The sequence below is a fragment of the Lactuca serriola genome, chromosome 3, assembly GCF_051521515.1.
Source record: "Lactuca serriola cultivar US96UC23 chromosome 3, Lser_US96UC23_V15, whole genome shotgun sequence".
In the NCBI taxonomy this organism is placed as follows: Eukaryota; Viridiplantae; Streptophyta; class Magnoliopsida; order Asterales; family Asteraceae; genus Lactuca; species Lactuca serriola.
Genome location: NC_136410.1, coordinates 5,914,520 through 5,922,377, shown reverse-complemented (window position 1 = coordinate 5,922,377; position 7,858 = coordinate 5,914,520). Strand labels below are relative to the sequence as shown.

General features: G+C 35.2%; 1 pseudogene; it reads right to left on the bottom strand.

The window, feature by feature from the left end:
• Positions 1-4,687: 4,687 nt before the first annotated feature.
• On the bottom strand, positions 4,688-7,507 carry LOC145094987 (vanillin synthase, chloroplastic-like; annotated as a pseudogene).
• Between the last annotated feature and the right edge of the window lie 351 nt (positions 7,508-7,858).

Here is a 7,858-nt window from a genome sequence, read left to right as displayed (position 1 = left end):
AGTTATATATGTGTTTATATGTTTTAAACTTCATGAAATTAATGTTCTACTAAAAGATGATGATATTGGTATAACATAACACTTATTTCAACTTATCTTACAAGAAAAAGGTTTTAAAATACATATAATTTACTTAAAGCTAAGAAAAACTTCATAAAAAGGGTTAAAAGTGACAAAATGACAAAAGAATGAGTCATTTATATAACTCATGGCTAGTAAGGGGTTCAAAAGGTTTTTTTTTTGCTAAACATGGTTAATTTCAACATTTGAAACCTTACAAGGACTAAAAATGTAAACATTTTCATGAAAGGGCCTTATTTAGGCTTCTCATGGTTTTGGGCCAAAAATTGTAATTTTTGATCTTTTGCGGGCTTAAATGTCATTTTCAAAAAAGTTGTGCCAAAAATGTAAATCTTTTATAAGAAGGGTTAAAGATGTGAAATTATAAAAACTTGGGCAAAAAATATGAAATTATCTATAATCGGCCGAAAATACATATTTTTATTAAAATCAAGCCAAAAATGATATTTTTGACAAAAGTGAGTTAAAAATGTTATTTTTACAAAACCTAGCCTAAAATGCAAGTTTTGTTCTAAAAAGGGACCTAAAGTGTTATTTTTACCAAAATCCGACCTTAACTGTAAATTTTTGGCTTAATTGGCTAAGAATGTAATTTATACAAAAAGTGGGCCTTTTATGTCATTCTGGTAAATAATTGAGCTAAAACTAGCAATATAATAACAAATGGGCTAATTATGTAATTCTCATGGTTATTAGGCCTTGGTGACCCATTTATATGTTTGATAGGTCATGAATACTCTTTATATGTTTATTGGGCCTTATTGACCCACTAACATGTTCGACGAACCTTAGATACTCTTTGGGTGCTATGTGGGCCTATAAATAACACACATGTGAGATGGGCCATAGTGTCCTTTTACATATATTTTGGGCCCATGTTATATAATCTCATTCCTTTCGATCCTTGAAATGACTTACATGTTTGGTGAGCCTTAGTTTTTCGCTTACATGATTCATTGGGCCTGGAGTGTGCTTTATATGTTTCTCTTTGCGTAAATTTCGATTAAGGATCTAGTGAGACATGTCGGTCGACACCTATTGAGTGTATGATCGTAACATGTTGTTATAACAAGAGTCTCTTGGAGGGAGAGCGGGGATTTGTGTATAGATATATATGGGGATGACACCCCACACCTGAGCTGTTCGCTACAGTTAGACTAAATCAGTCTAAGGTGACGAAAACCTTATTCTATTTCCGTCGGCGTCCAACAACACCATGACAGGCGAAATTGTCATTATCTAGTATGGTTATAGCGACTCACTTAGAGGAATTAACATTTCAAATTTACGGGAGACCATTCTCTTTTCTAAATGGATTACTCGGGAACATACTCGCGCCGGTACTAAACCTCGGGGTTGGTATACCAGCATTCTCTTTTACAAATAACATAGGGTTGTCTAGGGGCATTCTCTGTACATTCTCTTTCATTTTCTTCATTTTCTTGTGCATACTAGTAAACAATAACACACATGCATTAATACAAGATCGGACACAAACATACTGAACTGTTTTCAGAAAATATAGGATTTTCTGGTGATTAAAAAATTATACAAATCATTTTCTCAAACATGATTATGAACTCACCAACATTTTTATGTTGACCTTTTTAAGTTAACTTGTATTCTCAGGAAACCGTTGAAGCAAGTGGGGCTAAACAAACTAAGGAATATTTTGTTATATTTTGTTTCATCATACTTTAATTATTTTGGCATGTAATATTCAAACACAATACTCGATGTAAACAATGTATTTTGTTATATTACATGTGTGATGATAATGATGTTATGTTTCAATTATATACTATGTGATGATACAACAAGGATGAAGTCACAAACGAGCCCCCGGATGTTACTGCCGTCTGGTTCGGGGGTGTGACAGATTGGTATCAGCGCATTGTTTATAGAGAACTGGCATATCTAATCATACATGATATGCAACTATAAATACAATGGGACTAAAACACTCTGAATAAGATAATACCTAAGTATGCGTTAAAACTATAACACTAAAAGTCTCTGGAGGAAATTGAACACCGTGGTTAAACTCGGACAGTTATGTAGTCATATTGGGAATAAATATAGCCTGATCAACTATATTTATTCAAAATATGACCAACATGTGTTTGGGTGTAAGCATGGTGTGAAATTAATCTAGAAGCTTACCTCACATCCAAGAACTCTAAGGAACTCAAACTTAAACAATTAAAATACTATAGGAGTATTTTGGAAACCTATTTACACATACTCTCCTTACACACTTCTCACCCTTCCATTTTCGTACACAGTCTTCATGGAAGAAGTACAACAAGGAATCCTTTACTATCAGGCTTTGGTAGCCAATGGGCTAATTGAAGGAGACCCTGCTATAGGTCAAGAAGCAGAACCCGATGTTGGGCCTGAGGAGTACATGGAAACAAACTACGAGTTCGGAGAATCCGATGACGTTATGGAGGAGGATGGGGGCACTAATGAAGTTCCCAATGAGCCTCCCACTTCATAGATAGTACATGACCACTCCGCAGCGCAACAGGACGCCATCGACAGGACTCGCTCCTTAGAGGAGGAGGTTGCCACCCTTCGACAACAACTATTAGTAAAAGAGTCCCGAGTCGTGCAGGCAGAGCACGAGAGGGACGAGGTTGCAGGGAGATGAGCGAGATGGCTGATCTTGTGGCTCGACATTTTGGCATGTGATTGCACCACCAAACCCTACTCGACGCAGCTAGTACCCGTTCATCTACTACCTACTACTGTTATGATTTTCCTTTATGTACTACCCTATGTACCAGCAACTACATGATTAAGTGACTACACTACTCATGGATTCGTTACTCTGTCGGCTTTTATTTCATGTATTGTATGCCTTATGATGGAAAAATTTTCATGTACTAAAAGTTATCATTAATGAAAACGGATATATATTTTTCTCATGATGTTGTGATCTGCTATGTTTTCTATTACTATTATTACATGTTGATTGTATGCACTCATGTACTTACACTACTAGAAAAACAGCCTTTTACGACGCTCATTACGCGTCATAAAAGCCTCAGACGACGCGCAAATGCCCGTCAAGGAAGGCCCTGTCATAAAGAGAGACGACGCGCATTTACGACGCTCATTTACGACGCGCAATTACGACGTGCGTTTACGACACACAATGCGTATCAAGGAAGGCCCTGTCATAAAGGAAGACGACACGCATTCGCGTGTTAATGACACGCAATGCGTATCAAGAAAGCCCATGTCAAGAAAGGCCATGTCATAAATGAAGATGACACACATTTTTGCGTATCATAATTTTAAATGTTTAAAAAAATTTTATTTATAGATTTACTAATTTTCAAATTAAATAATACATTAAATATCTCATAATACAAAATAAAATACCATAAATAACTAAGATAATTCATTTCACTAATATGTCAAATACAAATAATTATTCCAAAAGTGAGTAAATGTTATAAAAGAATGAACTCGTTTATATACAATTGCATCATCTAGCTTACTATGTGCCAACAACACTCTGTGTGTTTACTTTTGCTTGAGTCTCGTTTCCTCCAAAGCTTATAGCCATGCCAAAATATGATATCTTGAGTCTCGTTTCAAGAACCAAAATCACCTTCAATCACCCAATTAAACTCTAATGTTGGTAGACTGAGAGTTCCAGAATCAAGTTTACATCCATCACCTTCAATCGCCCAATTAAACTCTAGATCTTCTGTTATTTGAAAGAAATTGGTTTTTGTAATCTATGAATAAAAAACGCAAAGAACAAGGTTAAAATTTGCTATATAGAAAGCACAACCGGAAACATTTTTGTTGGAAATAACTAAACAAAAACCTAAATACTAAGCAACAAAATTATAGTAATCACCATTTAGAGCTGGATGAGGAGTCCGATCAGGCCATATGAGACCATTTAAGAAGAAATTTAAGTTATTTGGTGTATCTCCAAAGTCACCTCCATATGCCTAGTATTTGCTACCATTTGCATTTTCCTTGAGTAACCCCTGAAACCAGACGCAAATATTTAGAACTACCCTTGCACCACATTTACAATTTTATAAAATTTAAGAGATGAGTTTCAAACCTGGTCAACCCAATCCCAAATAAACCCTCCTTGCAGACCAAATGTGCTATCGATTGCTTCCCAATATTCATAGTGTACAACTCTAGATGGATCCTTCCCACGAATCCACCCTGAAATACATGATTTTGTATCAATCAATATAAATTATAAAGTCAAAGATAACTTTGATGCAAAACAATTCGAATCATATATATACAAGAAAGAAGCAGATGACAAGAATATACAAACGGAGTAGCTTAACAAGTCCAAACCAGTTGAAATTGTCACCATTTTGCTCTTCTCAAACATCTTTACTAGAAGAATCATAACAATTACATGACCAACTTTTGTCTTCAATTCATCAAGCGGACTTATCTTTGAGAAGAGCAAAATGGTGACAATTTAAAAATAATTTTAGAATTCAATGTAAACCTAAAAATAAAATTGAACATAAACATCTTTACTAGAAGAATCATAACAGTTACATGACCAACTTTTGTCTTCAATTCATCAAGCGAACTTATCTTCATCCATTTACGCCTTTGCAGCCTCTTCCAGTGTTTTTTGTTCATTCATCATCAGCATCGCTGTTCAGATATCAAAATCAAGCATTTAACAATTTGTACACAGGCATATGTTGGATTATAAATGAATGCTTCTTTTTTACTTAAAGGATGTCTGAAGAAGATACTCACCTTTCAAGAAATCAACATGTTTTCCTGCATGAAGTTTGCTCTTCCGTCTTCTAAGTGACCGTTTTTTGCGAAGAACAATATTTGTAGCATGTTTTCTAACTCTTTTACGTGGGTAACACTGCCATCAAAGTCCTCATGTTAAAAAATCCTAAAATTTATATTTTATACATACACATGTTTTTTCAAAATGGTTAATTGCATAAAAGACACATTTTTTTACCATTTTTCGGATAAGTCCTAAGAGAAAGTTTTACAATCTATAAACCAAAAGACTAACCTAACTTTTCGTTTTTGCCTTTTTACCCGATTTACAAGTTTACATCCAGTAGAAAGAAAGATATTAGGTTTTTCTTCCGAAAAAAATGGTCAAATATTGTCTTTTATGCAAAAAACCATAAAAACACAATATTTTGATCACTTTTTAGAGGATGGAAATTAGTAAACCAGGTAACAAGGCAAAACTGAAAAATTAGGGACACTTTGATTCATCCAAACATAACAATAGAAACACAGAAAACAGAATTAGAGATAAATTTACTAAAATAAATGAGTGTATAGAGAATTATTACATCAAGAAAGCATAGCAAGGAGCCAACTAATGAACCTGCAACAGCCAGAAGTGCACAAAACCGAAAGTTAAATATCACCTGTTCAGTAGCAGACATGGAAACAAATGGATGTATTACAAGACTGCAAGAGAATCCATGGTCATTCATGCTCGAAATCTTGTTACATTTAATATCAATAATCATAAATCTTCTCATCATAAAAACAATCAAAACAAATACTATCAAGAATATTAAATAAACATGTATCTCTCTCACCATTGGATCATTCCCACAGACATCGCTAGTGAAAACTCCTCCTGTGTACTGATGAAACCCATTAATCACCAGAAACGCCACACTCACTGGACGAACAACACCCACTGCATGCTTTAATTCATCCTCAGCACCCTATATACAAACAATCATTTAGTAATCTACACATTCATAAATTCATAACTAATTGTTGTTATCATTATTGGTATTAATATTACCATGGTGATGTTGACTGAATCAATAACTTTAACTGCAGCATTTTCTGATTTGTATTTACAGACACCATCTTTTCCGGTGTAAGGATAAGATTCCTCAGTGTCAAGTCCACCCTTGTATTTGATGTATTCATAAGCTTGTGAAGGCAACCCACCATTGCAACCAAAGTTGTTAAAATCACGAGCACAAGCTACAAGTTGTTGTTCAGAGAGAGAAACCGATTTCCCAAAAGCTTGGGCATATGCAGCTTCAAGACCTCCAGTAGTATTGCATGCATCATCAAATCATAAACCAAGAAACCATTTTGGGTTTTTTCTGATCTTATGGAGATTTTTTGATGATGATGATGATAATTACCTAAATGTCCAACAAGATCCATAGGATCCTTGGTTCTTGACTGGGCTTACAATTCATGTTTTCCTCCAATCTTGCTGCAATATATATATATATATATATATATATATATATATATATATATATATATATATATATATATATATGATAATGAAAATGAATCTTGTTTGTGAAATGAAACATGAAAGATTAGGTAAGATCATACTGTGAGAGGAAGGACAACATCAGTGAGTTTGTGGTTGCCCTTTTGGGTAGCAGAACAGTTTTGTGCAACTCCGAGTTTCTGTTTGCTGAATTCTTCAAATGTCATATCAGAAAACTCGGTTTCAAACAACACAAAGTATCAACTGATATGATAACCATTGACACTGGGGCTTTTATAAATTACCTGGAGAGGAAGTGCAGGCAGGGTCAACCCAGGTTTTAGAAAATTAACAAAAGGCACTTAAAATTAACAAATCAAAGTATATAAATTACCTGGAGAGGAAGTGCAGGCATACGAGTAAGGAGTAGCAGGAGATGCATATTCTGAATAACCATTGACACTGGGGCTTTTATCAGTCAAACTAAAAGGACTAGTAAGCAAAGGTTCAGAGCCAGTGACACCATCAACCATACCATTTCTAGCTGCAACCTCTTTATCAAGAATATCTTCAGGGTCAACCTTCTTTTTCTCATACTTGGCAAGGCCTTCCCCCCATCCAAGGCGCTGCTTCTTGGGTGGAAGAAATAAGCTTTAATGGATAAAAGAAACAAAAAAAATGAACTGCTAACAGCTTACAGAATCTCATGATAAAATTTCAACGTTGGAGCACATACAGAATAGAAACGGGCACACATAGCAACATCAACCAAATATACCTAGTTCTAGATTGCTTGCAAGATCTCTCCTCATCACACAGTTACATAATGGACTTCCCTTTGCAAGCAATGTGCAATTGATCACTCAAAGAGTATGTACATACATAAATGAGTTTATATTCTCTTTTACACGCTGACATTATATGAATTCGTTATATGAATGAGTTGTAAAATGGGCAATAGGCGTTACACTAACGGGCATATGGCTTCAAAATCTGTTTTGATAAAATACAAAGATGATGATGGCGATTTGTTGACTATAACATGTACCTGTGAGCTCAGATTAGTTGAATCGATTGTAGATGGCCTTGTGCTTCCACATAAAGAACCCTATACCTAAAAATTCGACTTATTTGGGGTTTTTAAATTGCATATTGTCGAGGTTACCCATGAGCGGGAACCACCATTGTTAGAAGAAGTAGAAGAAGACGAAGTGGAAGAAGAAAAGCCGGTTGAGATCGAGAGTATTGAAGTAGAAAAGAACGGGTCCCATTCCAATTTCGAAAGTGAACAAAACCTGAAAAGGAATCTGAAAAATACCCGATGATCCAAAGTTGAAAGAAGTTGAAATGGAAGATTGATTGTTTGAATTCGCTCAGTTATTCCGAACCCTCACACGTATTGGGTTGAGAGAAAACGAGAGAAGCGGGAGCTTTAAAGAAAATAAAACCCTAGCACATGCTAGAGAGAAGGGAGGTGGTGATGGCTTAGGGTTTACAGAGAGACGGGAGGTAGAGAATGAAGGGAGATCTAAAGGA